Source organism: Equus asinus, chromosome 9 (genome assembly GCF_041296235.1).
Source record: "Equus asinus isolate D_3611 breed Donkey chromosome 9, EquAss-T2T_v2, whole genome shotgun sequence".
Lineage (NCBI taxonomy): Eukaryota > Metazoa > Chordata > Mammalia > Perissodactyla > Equidae > Equus > Equus asinus.
This window is the reverse complement of record NC_091798.1, coordinates 33273255-33295941: the sequence shown is the minus strand read 5'-3', so window position 1 is coordinate 33295941 and position 22687 is coordinate 33273255. Positions and strand designations below refer to the sequence as shown.

General features: G+C 41.6%; 1 protein-coding gene and 1 long non-coding RNA gene across 4 annotated transcripts in view; one reads left to right on the top strand and one right to left on the bottom strand.

The window, feature by feature from the left end:
- JAKMIP2 (janus kinase and microtubule interacting protein 2) overlaps positions 1 to 1243 on the bottom strand; it is a 146228-nt gene extending 144985 nt beyond the window's left edge. For all 3 annotated transcript variants that reach the window (XM_070517244.1, XM_014854809.3, XM_014854810.3), the window contains exon 1: positions 923 to 1243. The gene's annotated coding sequence lies outside the window, so the exon portion shown is untranslated. The remainder of the gene's footprint in view (positions 1 to 922) is intronic.
- Positions 1244 to 1343: 100 nt separating this feature from the next.
- On the top strand, positions 1344 to 4168 carry LOC139046277 (uncharacterized). Its single transcript, XR_011506123.1, has 4 exons — positions 1344 to 1694; positions 1794 to 2025; positions 3137 to 3267; positions 3813 to 4168. It is a non-coding gene; the product is annotated as an uncharacterized lncRNA (long non-coding RNA).
- Positions 4169 to 22687: the final 18519 nt, after the last annotated feature.

Genomic DNA, 22687 nt, shown 5'->3' with positions numbered 1-22687 from the left:
CAGGGCTCTCAAATCACCCCCCACAAACCCAATCAAAAATAAAGAAAAGAGGCAGGCTACGAATTCACATCTAGGGCTATGATATAGATTAAATGACACGCATCTGTCCTAATTGGTCACAACGAAACTAAGGGACAATAACAAGAATAAATCTCACATTAATCCAAATGAAGCCAATGAATAGTAATACAAACCAGAAGCATAGTTTCAGAAATATGCAATTACCTCCAAGCATGCAAGGGCATTTATAACCCATAAAAATGATTGCAAAGCACATTCTGCATATAGATACGTTTCATAAATGCATTGTAAGTGCTAAGTAACGTGTATATATGATACGCTTATCCATAGGTATACATTTATATGTTCACAATAAAATCTATGCACTAAAAATGAAACTCTGTATCTTGCAAATGGTATCTCAACAAGAGTATATTAGAATATGAAAACAGAACGCAAAATTCTGGGGCAACCTTTTCTTAGCAATGAAGGAAATAAGCAAAACCACCTTATAATCAGGCCGGAAAGCTTATGAGGCACCAAATGTGTTTTTGAGGAAGGCCCAACCCTATATGTGAGCGCTGCAAATGAAATGATTCCTTTCAATAACACCCATTTCTTGTTAGCTCTTTTTCCACCCAGTTCTGTTGCCAAGCTTGTAAGGAAAAGCAAGTGGCTCAGTCTGCATTCTGAGCCAGTTCAAGATAAAATCAGAACACCATTTCTTTTTTTTTTAACACAAGCAGATGCCTTCTTACTTCTCTCCCTGGCAACCTTCCTCTCCCTCCATCCCCATCTCTGTCTCCACATCATTCTGTCCTGCTCTGAGGGAGTCATTGTTCAAGTGCAGGCCATAAATGTATACACAGGTCATTGAATAGCCAGCTAAACCAAGAAGACAGCCCCGCCGTCTCCTACTTACCGTGCTGAGACCCGGAGAAGCTGTTGAAAGGAGGGAGAGATGCAAACTGAATCCATTTTCCTTGTGACCGAGTCGGATGCAGCCTCCGAACCCAACATCAGCAGCGGCTGCTGGGATTTTTTTCCCTCCCTCTCTGGTTGGCGATGGTGCGAATAGGAACCACCCTTCCAGCTCCACTAGAGTATCAGCAGTCGAGGAGGCAGAAGCAGCAGCATCACCACTTGGCCTCCTCCCTCTCGGAGGATGGGGTGAGCTCAGAAGCAGCCAGGAACTTGCAGCAGACACCTCCTCTGGCTCCTCCTCTCCCGCCCCCTCCCCCACGGCCCCACCCCTGCTGCGGTAGAGGCTGCCTGCCCCAGCAGCTGCTGGTTGTCATGGTAATGACCAATGGTAGGCGACCAGACTAAGGGGGAGGGGAGATGGATGAAAGGAGCTGCAGGGTCTGGACGAGAGTGAATTTGTCCTGCTGCCTTCTGGGATGCTCTTGGTCTACCCTACCGCGCGCTCAGGTCTTTAAAAATGGGGCAAAGGTGTACAGGCAAGGGAAGAGATTAATTTAAATTTAATTGAAATCTAGACTGAAACATATAAAATAGCTTAGTTATTTTTCTCATTTTCTGCGGTTTTCCAATAAAATATTAAATTTGCCATCAGAAAAAATAATGACAAATGTGGAGAAAATTATGTCGTATAATAGGAGATTATTATTATTTTGATTGTTTCTCCTTTGTGGCGTCTTTAACACGATGCCACTCAAGGTGTTAAAAGCAAGGTGAGTGGCTGGACTGTGTAATGAAATAAGTCTGTTCTATTCCTTGGCACTCCTCTCTGTTCTTCTCAGGTGAGTCACTTGGTCTCACTGTTTTCCCAGCTCCGGCTCTTAGAAGAGGACCTGGAGGTATTTGGTACTCCCCTGTGGAAACGGAAGTTGGAACAGAGGAAACAGAGGAAACAGAAATTCCTTGAGCAACCACAATTCTCGGTAGCACCAGTTGGTGGATGGTTCCAAACCCTTTCAGTGTCAAACTCCTGGAGTGTTCCATTTCCTGAGGGAAATTCTATGCCATTTTCATGGATGTTCTTGGAGTTCCCAGCCAGTGTAGGTAGGAAAAAAGGAAGTGAAATCAGTAGTATTGAGTCCTAGGTAAATTCTATTTCTAACTATAAATTATAGATGACACTAGTATTTATCTCATGCAGTAGTTGTAAAGAGTGAATGAGATAAGGCACTAAAAGCACTTGGCATGTAGTAAGCATACAATAGCTGTTTACTATTATTACTATTAGGAGGAGGAGTACATTGTAGCCGCTTCTCAATCCAAGGGATTAAGGGAATTGCACAACAATTTCAGAAAAGGGAAAAAATTAAGGTAAAAAAACACTACATAATAATTGTGATGAAGATGATGATGGCAAAGAAAGGGATGCCCTGAGAGATTAAAAGTTCTCTAAAATGTGACCATTGATGATGTTGTAAGTCTTAAAGGAGTTAGAGAAATTTCACAGATAATAAATGGCAGAGCCAGAATGGAAAGTCTGACTCTTCTAACACTAACATTTGCTCTCCTAACCATTACAGTTTTCTGCCGCTCCTCCATGGAATGGAGATACTCCATTGTTAACCCATAGGGTTATTTATAGGTTCAAATGGGATTAGTACAAGTTTCAGAGTCAGACAGCCTGGGGTCGATTTCTGGGGCCATTATTTACTATAGATATGATTTGGGACACATAATTAACTTCCCTGAACCTATGTTTTTGGAAATAATCATAGAACCTCAGAGGGTCATTGTGAGAATGAAATAGAATGATGTCTAGCATATAGTAAGTGTTCAATAAATGTTATCTATAATTATTTGTAACTCATTCTTAAGTAATTAATATTAAAATGTAAGAGGACTTTTTCCTGCGTAGGCTCACGCTTGATGCCAGGGCCTTACTCTAACAAAACTCACTTGAAGGTAATTAGGTGGGTGAGGAAAGGGTCGCAGCTCATCCGCAGCCTTGGCATGGCCTCCTGGTCCTCTCCAAGGGAAAGCCTGCATCCTGCTCTGTGTGGATAACGGCCCCTGCCTCCCTGAACAGTCACACAGTCTGCACACACTTCCACATCAGCTTCGCCTAAATGTAGTCAGGTAACATAAAGGAATAGGTGTGATGATCTCGCTTCTTTTTGTATTCTTCTCCATATTTCATCTTCGGCTGTCTCCACAGAGGTGATACGTAAGCAAGCAGAAGAAAGCTGCAGGTTGTAGAAGCTCAGACATGTTTAGGTGACAGAATCCTTCCCACTGGCCTTGTGAGGGAGCATTTCATCTTTAGCATCAAGAGCTGACTTGGTTGGGGTGAGTGATTCTAGTTTTCTCTCCTCCCATCAACGCAAGCAGAATCAATTGGGGGAGAGAAAGTTGTCTGGTGTTTCCTATTTGAACAATTCCCCAATTTAACCATTCAAATACTACTGTCCCATATTTTGCTTTTTCCATGCAGCATTGTTATCATTATTTAATAATAGTTTTCTTTAGATATTTACTTTACTTATGTAGTATTTATTTTTGTTTACTTTAATTATTGGTTATTTGTTTCCTTTAAAATGAAATTCGTCTCTGGCTTCAGCAGAACATAAATGAAAGTTGGTATGGTAAAGAGAGTATCCTCAGAGAAAGGAACTTAAAGCAAAATCATACATTTTTTTAGTATAACAGATACTTCAACTTTATTTGGAATAATTTTTAATTTTATAATTTCATTCCTTCTCTTCATTGCCATCCCCTCTTACTATCTCTATTTTTCCATAGTATGTATTGTCTTCTAATATACTGTGTTATTTATTTGCACTTAAAATTTTTTTTTATAATTTTTAAATTTTTTTTTCTCTTCTTCTCCCCAGAGCCCCCCAGTACATAGTTGTATATTCTAGTTGTGAGTGCCTCTGGTTGTGCTATGTGGGACGCTGCCTCAGCATGGCTTGATGAGCAGTGCCATGTCTGTGCCCAGGGTCTGAACCTGTAAAATCCTGGGCTGCTGAAGTGGAGCACTTGAACTTAACCCCTCCGCCACAAGGCGGACCCTGCACTTTACAATTTTTTTTAATTTGTTTCTCCCCACTAGAATGTAAACTATGAAAGGGCAGAGATTTTTGTTTGTTTGTCTCTGTATTTGTGAACAGTGCTGACCCATATGAGGTGCTCAATAAATATTTGTTGAATGAATAAGTCGGTAAATAAATAAAATAACTTCTGCCTTGAATCACGGCTGTATAAGTTATTACTATAATATTATTTGCCTATTTATATTTTTTGATATCTCTCAAAATTAAAAAGATGATTACAATAATTATCTTATTGGCATACATGCACATTAGGATAATATCCATCTAAAACATATTTTAAATATACATAGCTATTAAAATGAAAATGTTTGTCCATGCATATTCAAAGTCATCTAGCATATCACCAGTGGTATGCATAACGTTCTTTGGAAATACTGATGTTGTTCTAAGAGCATCTTCTCCAGTAGTACTAATAGTGACCAGACTTTCTCCCTCTCCCAGGACCTTTCCAACTTTGACTTCTGAATTCTGTGAGATGTCTGAAAAAGCACAGTATGAGGCTCTTGGCTCCAAAAGCAGCATTAAATTTTCAGGAGAAACCGCTGCATAATGGGAGGAAGCTGCAAAGTGTGGGCTCTGGAGACAGACTGCCTAGATTGAGTTCATACTCCTCGTTTGTTTTCTGAGTGACCTTGGGCAAGTTACTTAATTTCTCTGTGCAATTTCTTCATCTGTATGACCTAAGAGCAGTACCCACTTCACTGGGTTGTTTTGAATATCAAAGTTCATGGTGCAAAGAGTTAACAGGTATCTGGTATGTAATAAATAGTAAATAATATTAGCTAATGCTATTATTAATGCAATTGATAATAACTATGGTTATGCATAGCACATATTTCTGGATGTTTCCAAAACACTCAGATCACTCAGGTTTGTTCTAAGAACTTGCTGCTATGACTGCAGACCAGCTTTCAGCACACTCTGAGGGTTTCTGGAGATGTCTATCTCAGAGATAGGGCACTGTCCAGATTTCCCCCCAAAAAAGGGCAAAAAGGGAGGAGTTCAGAAGTGACTGTTTATTTGCTGTCTACTCTATAAGAGATTATTAACATATTGTATATTTACAGAGAAAATTAAATGTAAGCAGTCAGGATCTTCTTGAGTTCACTAAGAATAAGGATATCATTCTGACCTCGCTGCTTTATCGATAGTATCGAGAGTATCAGTGAGCAAGGATATTAGAACTGTCCCATGAACCCTACACCCCTACGGCCAACAGTCTAATGAATGACTTCCTGTATCACAGGTGGAAACTTTTGCCTTTACTCACCTTGTTTCTTCTGAAAGTTCCTTCCCTGCCCCAAATTTTCAACCTTTAAGATTTATCCATCACCGCCTTTGGGGAGTCTTCCCTCATACCAGAATTAGTGTTAAAACTGAGGTTCCCGTCGTCCCTTGCCATGTCTGTATTACTACATTCGTGACGTTGAATGGTAAATGATTTTTTCTTCATCTTTCTCTCCTGTTTGATCGTAAACACTTTGAGGTCAGAGATATACTGTTTCTTCATTTGTTTATTGATACATTAATCTAACAAGTCCTTACTGCTAGCTGCTACTGTATTCTGGAGTAGGTACCAGGGACCTAGCTGTGAATAAGATAACATGAGCACTCTCTTCCTGGAGCTTATCATCTAAAGGAAAGAGAGACTACATAATTACTTAAAGTAAATTATGTTGAGAACTACAGGAAGCTCTGATAGCATATAAAGGGAGGCTATGACTGAGTTTGGGAGCCCAGGCACGCTGTGCTGCAGGGACTGTTGGGTGGAGTGGGGGGCAGGTGCTTTTGGACAAAGGGAAGGAAATATACAAGGTGCTGAGACGTGGAAGAACATGGCGTGTTACTCAATTTTTGTTTAATGCTGGTACCTAGCATAGTACCTGTGTACATTATGTGCCACTTACATGTTTGTTGAAAGAACCTGCCTCCCCCTCCCAACACGGCTCAACACGCAGCTTCTTTCCTGCATATTTCTCTTCTGTTAATTTATGCGCAGGATTAGAGTTTGTCAATAGCTAAGGAACTGACAGGCTGTATGAGGTGAGAAAGCATGAAGGGAGGCGAAACAATTAACTCTTCTTAGGGTAGAAAAGGAGGTGTTATACTAACAGTGACCACTGCTCCATTGCAGATTTATTAAGTAAGATTTAAATGATAATACAAACCTTTGCTGTGATGTGAAAATGAGAAACAGTCCTTCCCTTTCAGGTCCTGAGCAGTTACATATTCCCCGATGGCAGATGACACATGGACTTAGGTTACCAGCAAATCAGGGACACCAAAGAAATGGGAAAAGTTCCATTTCAATGACCTTTTCCAAAATTTTGCAATCAGAAAATCTACAAAAGCCAGTTTAATTTTAGTGCATATGCAAGTTTTAGTTTTAGGATAGTTTTTACTTTTCGTTATCCGTGGGAGACACCATAATTTTTATAGAGCTTAGGAACTCAAAGTGACTAACAAAATTATTATGTACATGGGCCAGGCAGTTTAATAAGCACATGCATATCACAGTGAATAAAATAGACATAGTTCCTGTCCTGATGGAGCTTGAGTCTAGTGGATGGGGCAGTTAAAGAACAAGAAAACAAACCACTAAAATAATAGCAAATTTTTACAAGTGCCGTGAAGCAATGAATGACCGAGTGGAAAATAAGGAACTGGAGGTGGGGTGAGCGGGAATGACTCATTGTGGGGGTGACATTTAAACTGAGAAATGAAGTATAGGTTATACCAGTCATGTAAGAACCGAGAAGAGAGAGTTTCAGATGGAAGGATGAGCTGTGAGGAGAGAAAAGGCCAGGAATGAGAAATATTTTGGAAGGTCAGTACAGCTGTATATGGTGAGCATGGGGGAACATGACATGAGGAGAAGTTGGGAAGGTGGGCAAGAACCAAATTATGCAGCACCTTGTAGCCCATTGCCAGGCAACCTGGAGTTTTCTTAAATGCAATGAAGAGCCACTGAAAAGTTTAAACCTGGTTTAAAGGAGGTGGGAAATGAACTGCTACCGGGCAAAGTGGATGTAGTTAGGATGCTGTGGTCATCTAGGCTAGAGATGAGAGGCTTAGATTAGAGTGGTGGCAGTAGATATGGAGAAAACCAAACTGTTTCAAATGGATACATTTTAGAGGTGGCACTGCGAGCGTTTGCTGATGGATTGGATGTTGGGGCTGAGGGAGAGGCAAGTGTCAAGGATCATGTCTAAGTAGACAACTCGTCTTCCATTTTGAAAGTTGCTCTGTTGAGGTTCAGGTTTTACCTTCTGTAGTGAGGAAAGGCCTCAGGGGTCTGGCTCTGGGAAAGTGTGGGGAAACTTCAAGGGGTTTTAAGTGCCCAACTTTCAGGGACCCTTCTCCCTCCCTCCCCAGGCATAGTGCTCTAGAGAATGAGGCATTAACGATCAATCAGTGTGTTGGGCAAATCATCACTGAGCTTGTGCAACTGCAGTGGAAGCAGCTTGGCTGAGAAGGGAAGATGAGGCCCAGAAAGAGCAGCATGACTTTGACTCAAAAAACCCCCAAATCTTGAGAAGTGTATTGCCAACAAGAAATGGCCGTCCCCTACTCTGAACGTCCCAAACACTCCAAGCCATATTCTCTTCCACAACTTGTTTGCCTTCTTCCTAGGGTACAGTCCTGATTCTGCCACCTTCTAATCATGAGAACTTGTAACCATATTTTCTCTCAGCCTCATTGTCTCATCTGTGAAGCCGAGGTAAAAATTGCCTTTGCCTACTAAATGGAAATTTAAATGAATTATGTTTGTAAAAACCTTAGCGCATGCCTGGCGTGCAGAAGGACCTCTATGAGTTCCTGCTAATCTATTGTACTATCCCCTTCTCCATATTGGAACCTTTCTTATTAAAGCCTTTAAAGCCCCAATCTTTTCTTTCTGGCCCCCAAAGTTTTGAAAATTTCCCCTAATACCTCACACTTCAAGAGCCCCCAAATTATTCCTTAGGTCCCTCAAATGGCTGAATACTTATTTTCCCCTGGCAGACATGCCAGGTGCAGAGGGGCTGAAAGGAGCATAGGGTTGTCTAAAAGTGGAGCTTACAGATTGCCTGGTCTGCTTCACATATTTATGAGCCCGCTTTCTTTAAATATTTACATCCTGCATTTACATTTTATGATCTGGAGTGTGAAATTGGGAGCCTGGAGCCTGCTAACACTTCCATGTTAGAAAAGTGCACAATGAAGGAATTTGAGTTTTGTGCGGTGTTTTCGCCCTCCGCCAAGAATAGCAAAACTTTGCAAGGAAATCTTTAAGCTCCCTTGTCTCTGCTCACTGCCTCCTCCTGGGGCACTCTTGCTTAACGTATCCTCGGCTCTAGCTCCTGCAACGAGCAGAGGGGTCTTTCCTGAGGAATTGGAGACTACCTCTTTGGCCCAAGTGGGTTTCATTCTGAAAGGAGATGATATAAGGAAGGCAGGCCAAACTCAGAGAGAGGGAGTTAAATTTCAGGAAAGCAACTTCCTCATTGTAACTTTTTTAAACCTCTTTTCTTTTGCCCGAAGACCAAATTCCTTCTCTTTTCTCAGCATCCATTTCTCCTTCTAATAAATTTCTCAATCCTTAACAAAACCCCAATCCATCTTTCAAACAAATCTGTAAAACTCCTAACTCTTGTTGAATTATAATTTTCAAAATGGTGAAGTCAAGATCCTCAGGCAAATGCAAAATGTAGACATCCATGATTATAATTAATTAATTAGAAGACCCATAAGATGTTAAAACTGGCCCAAAGAGCATTTGAGAAGCTAGATATTTATAGGCAATATACAAACGAGGGGCCAAGAGTGGTTCTACTTATGCAGTCGCACTTGAGCTTCAAGCCTTGAGATATAAATTTCATGCACAGGCTTGATCTTTCTGACCCTGAATAAACTAAGCTGGTGGTTGATTTCTGTAGGTGATAATAGCCAGCTCTTGTATCACCTGAACCAGCAGATGGAATGAATATTAATCTCTTCTTTTGTTCCTAGGAGAGACCTCACACAGGATGTTAAGGGCACAACACTCTGATATTGAAGTTGAAGAAATGGAATTTCATATCCTTTCTCCTAACCTTTCTTGGTTTGCCGTATAATTTTTTAACCTCCTCCACTGAATCACAACGTGCCCAAAGTTAAATTTTGGTGTTTTCATTTCATGCAGTGTCTTCATCTGTCACAATATTCTCCCATTTTACAACTATATTTATGGCAGAGAGATAAATAACCAAAAATAGAGGCCAAAATGAAGAATGGATGAACATTGTTTTCAGGTAGAATGTGACACTGGTCCTTGAATCAGTCTTGACCCAGTTACACTGGGAGGTGTCAGATATGTTGTGCTCTGTGTGGAAACGGAGTCATCCTATTCAACACTTCCACACACTGGGGCCCAAGTTGTCCTGCACTGACAATTCTTTTAAAAGAAGCAGAGAGAATTGCTCTCACCTCAGTAAAGGAGCTTCACATAGAGGAAAAGAGCTTTCTCCTTCCCCAAGAGAGCTTAAGGCAGAGGTGAGAGGGAATTTTCCTTACCATGAAAGGGACTGCTAAGCATTTCCGCCTGACGAGGACTGAGGGCATCACTGGGCAGGACGAACTGGGCAGTCTCTGTGCCATGGAGGACACGAGGACTCGTGCAGAGTGGCAAGAAGCACAGTGGACCGTGTGTGAGGGGCGTCTGGAACAGCAGAGTCCGCATGTTTTGTGGCATTGGTGAAGGCCTGGTCCTGAGAAGCAAAGACAGAGGCTGCTGCACTGATTCTTAAAGTCATATAATGATCCCCTGGAGGACTTCTAGAGAAATATTGAAGCAGAAGATGCCGAGGGCATAGGCAGTCTATTTGGCAGGAATGTGACCTTTTAGTGTGAGTAGGTCAGGACTCACTCATTCAGCCAGGCAAATCAGGGCTTACGATATTTTGGTTATACAACAAGTAGTTATTTTTAAGTTCCTTCTCCAGTCTCCCGTATCTTCTTTGCAGTCGGGTAAACTGAGAGTTAGTTACAGAAATGCAGGGCAGTGTCATTCGTCTGACTTATGCTTCATCACCTCCACATTAGAGTGCAGTAGGATAGTGGTAGAAAAATACAGTCTTTTATGTGTACAGTTGCTCATGCCCAAGCTTCGCTAATCTCACTGTTTGTATTCATAAAAGAGAATTTCTTGAAGGCATGAGAAGAAGAGAGGAAGCTTTGCTGCATGAGTTGCCCTTGATTTGTCTAGAGTTGACTGGCAGAGGCCTTCAGAGCCCAGAGTCAGTATGAGAAATCAAGCCTGGAGAAAGGCCTTCATGTCTCTCTTTCTGTTCAGTAGAACTGCAAACTCTGTGGATCCTACTTCTCTAGTGTCCCCCTCAAATGGAAGCTCCTCTTGGAAAGCCAGTACTATGTGGTCACAGTTCCCTGCAGAGTGATTGGATTAGTGCTTCTGGGCAATGCAGAGTCAATGGATTTTACACCACACATGTCTCCTTAGGGGTTGCTTACATCATCCCACCTCCAGGCAGATTTAGATTTTACATTATAATATAGACAACTGGATAGACCCTTTCCTAGAGTTTGAGATGTTTGGCCTTCAATATGAAAGCATAATGTCAGTGGCAGAATTTCAAGACTGTACTGTTGGTGGACCATCCTCTCATCTCCTGAAGGGCCTGATATGTAAGAATGACAGAAATAGTGAATTTAACCTCCCTTTCCAGGCTATGTTTTAACAGGTGAGCCACTAAAAGTCTTTACATCAGGAGCAAATTAACACTGAGTGAGAAAAACGTCTCTTCCTTCTACATCTCCAAACAGCTCAGTTTCCAAGCCCTCTTTATTTTATCTGTAGCCACTGAATAACTGGAGATCGAGACAGGAGAAACAGGTCACATTCCTTCATGATAATTTCCCCAGATTCCCAGGAAGCTGTAATCTGCCTTTGTAATACAGAACAATTTTTAAATACAAGAGCAAAAGGAGGTGTGACATATTGAGCTTCATGTAAATTTATCTGTAATTCTTAAGATTTGTTTGGCCTTTATAATTGAGAGCAGATCTTTATTCTTTCTTTTGTTTTTTTCCTTCTTCTCCCCAAAACCCCCCCAGTACATAGTTGTATATTCTAGTTGTGAGTGCCTCTGGCTGTGCCATGTGGGACACCAGAGCAGCATGGCCTGATGAGTGGTGCTAGGTCCATGCCCAGGATCCGAACGGGTGAGGCTCTGGGCCTCCAAAGCTGAGCGTGCTAACTCAACCACTCAGCCACGGGCCCAGGCCCTTTATTCTTCCTTTCTGATTTTAATACCTAGTTATTGGGATTAAAACACCTACTGTGCATCAGAGGTGATGGAGCCCCTAATTTTTTCTCCATTTTTCGAACCATTTCTATCTTGGCCCAAAGACATAATAGCATGGAGATGTCAAAGAGGAAGAGCAAAGTGCTTTGTATAATGCAAAGTCCTAATTTCCCAGAATTTTTTGAAAAATGACCTGTTTCTGATTTTATATAGCGATCTGTATGGAGACATTATAGAACATAGATTTGTTTCACATATCTTCCCTGATGGAGGAGAAGTCTTCATGTCCCAGATCTCAGTATGGGGTATCAAGCCCAGAAAGAATACTTTATGCCTAATTGTGGCCCCTCTGACCTAAATTAGACTAATTCAAAGGCCTGGCCTTCTGTGGGTCATAATGATGATCTCTTCTACCTCTTGAACCAAAGGTAGGAATGGATATTAAATTTAGTTTTTGAGCCTAATTTCCTCAATCAACCTGGGTAAGGCTCTATAAACAGGATTTTAGAAACGGATGGTATGAGACCGAAAAAAGGAGCTTCATACTTCGGCTACTAACATCTCCTGGGCTTCCCAGATATCTTTAATCTACTCTTGAGCTAATATATCACAAAATAATCGCTTCATTCAATGTCCTCAAACCTCATACTTTCCTCCATTCAGCACCCTATCCTCAGGCCACACATATTTATGTATAAAATAGCAGATGAGAAAATGAAGATGATTGAGACTGACAACTCCAAGTACATGATGGTAATTTAGTCCAGAGCCTGACTGAGAGACCAAACTTAGAGAGGAATCCTAATGCTGTTTATCTCCATTTTCTTTAACAAGTACTTAAATGATGTGTCACCAGCACTCCTAGTGTCCTTTTAGTATGGGCATCTCCCCTCCACCTCCACCCCTCAATAGAAAAGTGACTTTATGATTGTTTTCAAGATCCTTGCAAAACTCTGTCTTTGTAGCTGTGCATGGGAGCCGCAGTTGGAAACTAGAATTGTACCTTCCTTCTCCAGTGAAAAGCCTTTAGAACACATCTTACTTAATTCTACCTCCATTCTTGGCTTGATTAAAAATTTATCAATATGGCATTGAATCTCACCCCTCCCAGGTCCATCCCCAGAACCTGTTGACTCTAACCATCATGACCAAGATCTTTTCGGTCATCCCTTCTCGCAAGACCTTCTCTAAACTATGGGACAGCCATGGATATGTCCTATGTCTTGTGCCATGAAGCAGTCTGGGGTTGGTTTTCACATGTATACTTGGGTGGACAAATTTGCTATGGCAGAATTAAGTGGAATAGAGCTTTCTGCTAACTCTTTTTTCCTATTTTTCCTCTCAATCAGTTTTTATTCTGGCTGAGAATCTTAACATTAAGGGCAGGCTGAAGAGGAGTAATAGAATGCTTTGCTTTATGCCATATACTCATCTCCCCAATATTTCCTTCCACTCCAAATTATCTTTGTGGCAAAGTTTTATACGTAGGCTTTAAAGGTAAAGACAAGATGTTTTTCCACTGAGCTATCCCTGAGGAGTGTAGAATTAGCGAATCTTAGCAATCTAAAGTCCATTATCAGAACCCAGCCTTGAGACCGGGTTTCATGTATCTTCTGTAATTTGTGCTTGCCCTTATGTCTCCCGTATACAAGGGGGCAGGTGGACAGAGTCTTCTGGGAAATGCCTAGCCTGCTGTCTACTGAGAGTTGCAGGCAGAACTTTGGTCATAGACAGCCACACAGAGGGGAGCCCTTTGGAGATATCTACCACCCTGTGCCTCCAGGCTGGAATGCAGCATACACTTTTAAGAGGCACAGTGAGCACAGTCGCTTCCCAGATCTGTGTGAGTATGACCTTTATGACTGGATAAGACCACTAGAAACTGTCTTATAAAATCAGATTGTTTGAAAACAGCTTCTGTTGATGAGATTGTGGAGAAACAGACACTCGCATAGATTGCTTGTGTGAATGTAGATTGGTAGTGAGGTGGAGGAGAAAGAGAGCGAATGCTTAGATGTATATGCTAGCTCTGTCTGCTGAGAAGGCCTAGCAGCAATGATGCATCCGTGTCCAGATTATGAATTCTAAATACCATACTTCATTAAAGGAAAAGAAACCTGGGCTCCTTGGAGAAACAGCTGATTCTAAGGCTGGGGCAGTAAAGTACAAGATGAGCCTGGGACTTCTTGCCATATCAGAAAGTAAAGAAGTACCCAAAGAATGATAGGGAAACCTCAAAAGTCGAAGAAGCCAGCTTGAAAGGACTCCCATGAGCAAAATATAGGAAAGTTTGAGCATCAAAATGAATAATCATAAGGGAACATAATCCATAGAATAAAATTAGAATCCATGAGTCCATATTGTTATAAACAAATAAATAAAATGGAATAAATAAGAAAGAAGGAAAATCTCTTTCTTATAGTAGAATGCCAACTAATAACTATAAAAGGGATGATAAAGCATTTGGAAAATAATCATTTAGCAAAGATCATAATATTTTTAGGCATGAATCATCAATGGATGCTAAAACTAATGAGTAGAAGTTTGATGAAGAAGAGGATATTTACAGTCTGAAACTATCTCCCCACAAAGTCCCTATTAATTACGAAGGGAAAAATAGTAACTACAGTGAAGAAAGCTAGTTGATATATCTTTAATTAAGTAATTAAAGTTAAAAGCATCAAGAGTAGGACAAATAGAAATCATGTGCCTCCTTAACACGATGCACTGAAAAAAACACAACATCACTTCTGAAGTAATTCTGCCAAAATGCATTACATGTCAATTCTAATCCATGAGGAAACAGCAGACAAACCCAAATTGAGGGACATTCTACAAAACGGCCCATACTCTTTAAAAATGTCAAGGTAACACAAGATGAAGTAGGATTGAGAAAAACTTCTAGATTAAAGAATACTAGAGACATGATTATTAAATACTATGGAGTTTCGGATTGGATCCTGGGGAACCGAAACAAATAAAACAACTTGCCGTAAAAAACATTAATGGAATAATTGGCAATATCTGAATAAAGTAAATAGATTAGAGAGAATTATATCAATGTTAATTTCCTGATTTTGATAATTGAACTCAAAAGAAATTGTCCTCGTTTTTAGGAAATTCACACAGATGTATTTAGGAGAAAGAAAACAATGTCTGTAAGTTTTCTCTTTCTCCTCCCTCTTTCCCCTCCTCTGGTTCTTTCTCCCCTTTTCCTTCCCCTCCTCTTCCCCCTTCTCCTCTCCCTACTCCTCCTCCCACCTGTCCTCCTGTGTTGCTGGAGTGATGCTCACAGGAATACCAAGAACACATGAACCAAGTGGAAAAGAACAAGTCCCTTCTCCCTCCTACAGTCTTCTCGGCTCCCTCTAGCACTCCCCTATTGGCAGAGTTGGCTGACTGGACAAGCAACAATGGGGTTTGCATAGCCCCAGACCTAATATCACAAATCAAAGTATTGAAAGGTCAAATTGAAGCTGAAAGACAATGTTGTCTCTTAGCCCTTCAGAGCTTTCTAGGAGGTGGCTTCATGACTTATACTTCAGTATAAGAGACTCAGTCTTGAAAAAGGAGCTTTGTGTTGCTTCTCAGGTACGCATGACTCTGACCTGTGAGTGCTCAAAATTCCTAGTGTCACTTTCTTAAAGGGGACACTTTCATTCCATTGGAAGTGAGCTATATGCTTTATGCTTGTGGTTATAAGTTTCTATAAAATTATCTGCAAATTTTTACACAGCACTAGTGTTAGGAGCTTAGTTGAGAATCAAGTATTATGAGCTCCTTCTCCAGGGCAAAACATTTAGAGATCATTTACCCTCTCCTCTAGACTTTACTAGATATAAGATAGATATTGCGTATTGAGTGTCTCTCGCTCCTAATGGCATAACCAGGTCTCTCTTAATTTGACCTTGAGGGCTGAGATGTTGGTTTATTTATTTATTGATAGATTATGCCTTCTGGAAGAATATAATCAAATTGTAGATCAGTGAATTGTGTGATGTACTCTGTTTAATACCATAGAATTGGGGGTCTTTTATAGCTATAGTTTGGGAGCAAATTCAGTGATGCAGAATTAGGAGGAATGAAGCTTCATCTTGCTTTTTTTTTTTTTTTGAGGAAGATTAACCCTGAGCTAACATCTGCTGCCAATCCTCCTCTTTTGCTGAGGAAGACTGGCCCTGAGCTAACATCCGTGCCCATATTCCTCTGCTTTATATGTGGGACGCCTACCACAGCATGGCTTGCCAAGCAGTGCCATGTCGGAACTCAGGGTCTGAACTGGCGAACCCTGGGCCAGTGAAGCAGAATGTGCACACTTAACTACTGCACCACTGGGCCGGCCTCCATATTGCATTTTTTTATTGTGCTTATCAATTTCCCATCTTGTTTTCCCCATTGTCCCAAATCTGGACATCTAGAGAAGGCTGGAAAGAGAACAGGATTCTGTGCCTCAGATAACGTTCTTATTCCTTGAGATTCTTGTCTGCTTTATACCCATGCTTAATAGCAGAGAAATGCAGAATCATGAGATGTCAAGGACAAGGATTGCTTCTTGCAACCTTCTCTAAGCCTCTCAGAGCTGTCTAGGAGGGGTCTGCATGACCTGGTTCTTGGCGTGACAGACCAATTCTGTGAAGAATACTTTAAGAAGCTATATATGTCCAGGGTTTCTAATGCTAAATTAAAGGAAGCAAATTATCCTGTCAGAGTCGGAACCTCATACACTATCATTGTGGTTTCCATTGTCTGCCAAATTTTCATTCAGCCTTCATCACTCTGGTGGGGGTGACCACAGCAAGTTGGAGTCTCCTAAGTTAGACAACAGCATTAAGAGTTTGTCTGATTCTACCCCTTCCTTCTGGATGGGCTGGATGTAAATGCGAAGTCTTTCCAGTGAAAACTTGGAGAGGCTTTAACAGTAGGAATGATGGGAAGAGATTAATGGAAACTAGGAGAAATGAAGATTCACGCTGTGTATCCTCAACTATTCCCATTCTCCCAGACTTCTTCACTCTGGCTCAAGTCATCGTACCGTAAGAAAGGGACAAGAGAAGGACCATTCTCAACTCTCAGAGTTTCCTATACTTTGACTTCATGGCAGAGGAGGATACATAGGCCTGAGAGGATACTAATAAAGAATGGTTTCATGCAGCCTTTTCTTCCTCCCCAAGAGCTGTCTAAGAAGAATCTTTGTGGCCCAGTAAAAATAGAATGCTGAAGAGAGGCCTTCGTCTTCTTGCACCCACAGTGTTTGAGCTCTCTCAGGTCTCTGCTCTATTGTTCCTTCTAAAGGACTCAACTAGCGGACAGTTCCTGTGGGTCATTGCCTATGGTGGGCAGCAAATCAACTCAAGTAGATCAGAGGGAATGCAGTTTCCTGGGCACCTCCAATGCATGCTCCCCGTTCTCCATGGCTCTCAGTCTCAGCATGGATGGAGTCCTAGACCGGTAGAGCAGAGGGCTGGGTTTTATTTCAGACCCTTTTGCTCTGTCATTTCTGCCCATTCTTTGTGGCAGGGACCTCTTGTAGGTTGGCCTAAGTGAACACGTAAAGGAGATGCCCTATAAAGCCTCATTCAGAGCTCCCCAGCACTGCCTAGATGTTGTCTTTGGGGTCCAGAGCCTACCTGAGACAACAAGGCTGATGGTGGGACTTGAGTCCAGTGGGACACTCATTTCTATGCCCCTCTCTGGACATTTCCCTAGTGTTCCTTCAAGGAACAAATCTTACAGTTAGTTATTTCTTCTCTAATTTAGGGAAGCCCTACTATGTGTCAGGAAATTGAGATGTAAAACAAAACAAACAATATGCATCTAAGACTCAAGCCGACTTCCCATAATAAGCTGCAGTTATTGGTTATCTTTTTTCCTCTCAGTCTTCACAGCTCAGTTACTTGAAGCATCCCCTGCACTTGAGGCCGGAGTTAAGGATTCTCCTAGCAGTTGGTTTACAACAGTCCCCTGGGCCTCTGCCTCCAGGCAGTCCTCTTGTAAACCAAATGCCACCTTTCATAGAGCTGCCCTGAATAGGCTTCTTGTATTATGGAGAATCCTTTGAAGCTGCCATTGGAAACACATTAAAGCCACATTTCCTTCTGTTCTACCTCTCTTAGAAAACTGTCTTTTCACAATGTCTCTGAATCCAGATATTTATAATTCATTTAATTTCTATCATGATATGACAATGTGCTTCCTACCCTCTCTCCTACTTTTCTCTGTCCCCAAGTATTCTAGCACATGTTTCCCCAGACTTTGGGATGCGGTTTAAACCCTATTTCCTTCTCAATCCCCAGTGGAATATTTAGATTTGACTCTGTGCCCCTAGTTGAGTTTCTATTTCCCCAAGAATTTCTACCAGTCTTCCTGGTTGTGCGGAGGGACACACTCTGTCTACACTGAAATCACAAAATGTTTACACAGTACGTGTCTTCACAGGCGTCTGTTATCCCCTCCTCTGCATGGAGATTGGACTAATTTTAGGTATGGAGATGCCTGAATGCTTTATATGTGACTATTTATCTTGCTTGAATCAGCCAAGATTTTTGGTATCGTCAGGAGAGATCTCTTTTCTTTCAAGGCTCTGGGATAAACAAGGCCCTGAATATCAATAAAAAGTCTCTTCTCCTTCAGAATGTTTTTCCTCTAATTTGTTGACTCTTCCAAGATGATAAAGCCAGCCAATAAATGACTGAATAAAGAAAATACACACTTAGTTTAGAGCAAATGAGTAATGCAGGAGCTGGAAGAGGTAGGAAATGAAATATTATCTTCCATCTTGACAGTTCTCACATGATAGGAGGGCTCAGCTGAGTTTTTGAGTGGCTGGAGGATTATCTTAGCCCTGTACCTGGGCCAGTAACAATTTTCACTTTTTTTCTTTTAGATTTTATTTTCTATTTATTTTTCCTTCCCCCCAAAGTCCCTCAGTACATAGTTGTACATTTTAGTTGTGGGTCCTTCTAGTTGTGGCATGTGGGATGCTGCCTCAGCGTGGCTTGATGAGCAGTGCTAGGTCCGTACCCAGGATTTGAACCTTTGAAACCCTGGGCCGCCAAAGTAGAGCATGCGAACATAACCACTCGGCCACGGGGCCGGCCTCAGCAATTTTCATTTTTGACCAATTTTATGAAGTAATTATTCTTCAAGGAAGTACAGGTCAAATGCCCTATAGAGCCTACATATGAAAGGGAGTTTAAAAACAGCCAAACTCTGCCTTTTGCAGCCTCCCCTGTGACGAATCTCACTCCTTTGGCACTGATGTGATTTTCTGAGCAGCCCTTGCTGAAAGGAAAGATCTCAAGTATGGCACAGTAATGAGCATCAGGAAAGTGTTCTCTGGGGTGGGAGAGAGTTCCCTGCCACTAAAGGGCCGTGAGAACAAGACTAACTGGGAAGTCAAGGTAAGAGAACCCGGCAAAAACAAGTTAAACATAAGGGCAAGTTTACCGTATGATCCAGAGAATCATACAGAAACTGTTATATAAATCTTCAGAAAGAAGCCGTTTAGTCGGAATCTCCCATTCCTGTTTATAACAGTCTTTTAGGCCTGAGAATTGGTATTTCTGATTTTAAAAATTCTCATATGCTTTAATACATGGATCATCCTTGGTTTAAGCGCTGAAAGTTGGTAATTTTGCATTTACTTACTGACTGTAAAAATACCAGTTTTTATATGGAAGACTTGATTCATTTGTGGTCTAATATTAATACTAAAATAAGGAAAGCCATTTAAGTAGCCCTCTCTTGTTCCGGTCAAATAGATTTCCCATGGACGACATACTGGGAGACATAGCACCCTGAATACAGACCCCTTTGGTTATACGTGGTGAAATACAAACCTTGGCTCATCAGTCATTCTTTCCCAGTGACTTTGAGTAAATAAACGCAGTCCTAGTTCTTAGGAGAGGTGATTCCATCCCAGTTTTCCTGAAACAGCCATAAGAAACTCTCTTGTTTGCAGTAAGAAGGACAGCCCATTTAAACTAAGCTGATGTAGGGTGACAGATGGGCTTGTCTTAAACCTGGCCTGCCTGGGGCAACAGATTCCTCTGGCCAGAAATGTTAAGAAAATAGCAGGATAAACAGGTAAAAATGAGATGTAGAAGCTGGGTCAGGTGAGTGCCTAGGTTAGCTTGGGACTTGACAGAGAGGATGGGAGAGCTCAGTTGTGGTGGAAGGAAGGGAACGCTGAAAATGGGCTTGAGATGGTTATCATGTGGGTATCATCTGAGGCCCAGGAAATGTGACCCTAATGCTTGATTTGGTTGTGCTCTGCCCCTTACCTTACACTTTCTGGCCAGTCTTGTCCTCAGTGCCCCTTACACATGTGGTTCTCATCTCTCACACTTAACATGCTCTCTCCCAGTTCAGCGGGAGCAACTGATCCTAGCAAACCTTGCACTGAAAGCCTACTTCAAACTTCTTGGAGCATGCTTAACTGGCTTCTGTAATGTGGAGGCATCAGGGCAGAGAAACTGAAGTATACACTCTTCTCTACTCTTTGGTTTCCAAGGAGAATTAGACAGGTGGGGATTTGGTGACTGTCAAAGGGGAGAAATCAGAAGCTGAGGAAGACAGAGGCAGATGTTTCTATCTGATACTCAACTCTCTGTTTTCCTTTTCAAGGAATGAAAAACAAGTGACCCCTGAAATTCCCTTTATTCTGAAAGGATGGGTAGATAATTACACGGTTACCTCATTGGCTGGTGTCAGGGTCACATTGTGCATCACTAAGAGCACCAAGTCTCGCCCCCTGGGTTTTCTGGATTCTAAGAGGGATTTCATGTCAGACAACACAAGACAAAGATACCCAGGTCAGAGTGAGGAGGGTAGTTACCTGATCGTGCTTTCTCCTTCCATCCCTTCTAGGGAGGTACACGGTTTCCTTTCCTAGGACCAAAGCACAGACCTTCTCGTTGCTAACAGAACTCTGTTACAGTGGAGAATTTTTCCTTAGTTCCTTGCCTACCCATGAAACTGACCTTCAGCCAATGTTCTCTTGAGAAAGCAGGTGCTCCTGAGTGTCAGGGGTCCTTGCTCCCTGTCCCAGTCTCAGTGTCTGCCTGTTCCAGTGACACTCAGAGTTTTTCACACAGATTCCTTAGAACAGGCCAAATTTTACCTCTTCTTTCTCAGAACTTAATGTCATCAATACCAGTCTCTCTCAATTATGTTTGCTTGAAAATACTTTATATCAGGTAAGTAACCTCTGGCCTTTGACTCTCTCTGAATGTCTGAGAAGAAAACTCTGTCTATCTTTCCAAAATCATCAATTAATACACGTCCTCATTCCTAGTCATGTGAACAAAATACCCATTTTAGTTCTCACAGATGCAATTGTGGAGATGATCTGCTTCACTATTTTGTAATAGAACTCTAGCTATATGTGGTAAAAACAGGTAAAGGCAAGACCAGAGGAAGGTAGAAATGAGAGAAGTAAGGCATAAGTTACACTAGGACAGGATTTGGAACAATGTTGGTAGTAGGCCTATGAAACAAGTGAGAAATCAGCATAGGGATGATATCCTTGAGAACAGTGATAATCTGTTCCTCAAAGATAATGTGCCCTGATGCTCAGGTATGTTTCCCCATGCCTTACATGTTCTGCTCCTCTGACCCCTAAGCAGCTCTGTTCTCATTGCCATCTGCGCTGAAGGCAGGAAGCCAATAGGCATCAATCCCCACCCCCTCAACCTTGTCTCCTTTGACGTCTGTACTTTCTTTTTCTGTGGACATTGGCCCTTTCTCCCATCCTAGTATGTTCAGAATTGTATCTATCGAGCAGAAGGAGCAGCTCATCCAGGGATGCTCCATGCTCAGGACATTTGCTTGCTTATACTTGTGATCAGTAGCAGTCCCATGGAGGAGCCTGGGAATGATGCATATCTGGGTGCTTATGCCTTTGGACTTACAAGAGGCTCCTCTTAGCAGTGGCTGTTAGGGTTCAAGTAGGGGTAGCAGGAGGGGGAGGGGTGCTTTTGATGAGGGAAAGGCAGCATCTTCTGCATTCTTCTTCCTTTCCCAGACTTGGCATCTTCTCTTTGGACTGGCTCACAGACTCAGCATATTTTTTGACTTTTTACCCCTTTGCTGTTTCTTTTGGAGGATTCTGATTCAGCAGAGGAAAGAAGGAGACTGGTATTTCTGTTCTAGGATCCATCAACACAACAGCTTCATCTCTGGATAGGATCCTGATCCTTCACCCTCAGCCTGCTTGGCCATCCTCTTCAGTCACTCCACTCTGTTTCCCTGGCTGAGAAGATCAGCCCAATTTCCCAAAAAATATTCCAGCCTAGGGTAGGAAATGGTGACTAGAAAGAGCAGACAACTTTGCAAAATAGTTTTCTCATATATTTCATAAATCAGAAGTTCACACCTGTGTCAGTTAGTGTCATGCCTAGAAATCAGAGACTACTCGAAATATTTAAAAGAGGTATTTAATGCAGGGAATTGGTTACAATGCTCTTAGAAGGGCTGAAGGAAGAAAAGAGAGAAGGGTGTTACCTAGAAACTAGAAGTTGCTCTTGAATCTGGATGGGAGCCTAGCTTTATCTTGCCACCTGTCTGCTAGAGGTGCTGCCATTGATGCTGAAAGTGCATCCTGCAGTTGAGCAGGAGTGTGAGACATTATAATCCTGCTGTTGCATGCACTACTGCTGCTTCTATGGTTGCATCTACACTGTGGAGCTGAGCAGGGACTCAGGAAATTACACTCCTACTGATGGGGCTACCATTTCTTGATGTACCACCAATAGCAGAAAATAAAATGGCTTTTCTCTTCCTTCCTTTTTTAGTGTCTCTTCTTAGCCTTAACTGTAAGGGGACCCTGGGAAATATGGTTTGCAGGCTCTCATTTCTTCCAATTTTACAGAAAAGAGTGGGAATAGAGCTGACAATAAATAGGCAAAAAGTCAACATAGTCCACCCTTAGTTACTCGGTGCTCATTCATTTCTTTTCTACCCTTATTTAATCTGCATTCAACAACAATATGGTGCCTTTTTTTTTTTTTAACATGATTAACAATATTGCATACAAACAGAAATGTTCTCACCCTGGAAATCCTGTAATTTAAATCCTGAATTGTAAAATTAGCCATCATCTCACTTCTTCTATAAAATAGGGTAGGAAAGGGAGAGAATAAAAAAAGAAACAATGGATTAATATATACAAATATTACATAATGATTAAGGAAGATATTATATGTAATTGCCATAGCATCATCTCTATAGTTGGTGGTTAGCAGGTCTTGAGTCTATGGTAATATTTATAATTCCCTCTTCTACTCATTCCACGTTCCCTTTGACCCTACGCAGCACCTCAGCTAGTTAAGATTTTTTAGCTGGTGGGGTAATTCAAACCTCAACTCTTGA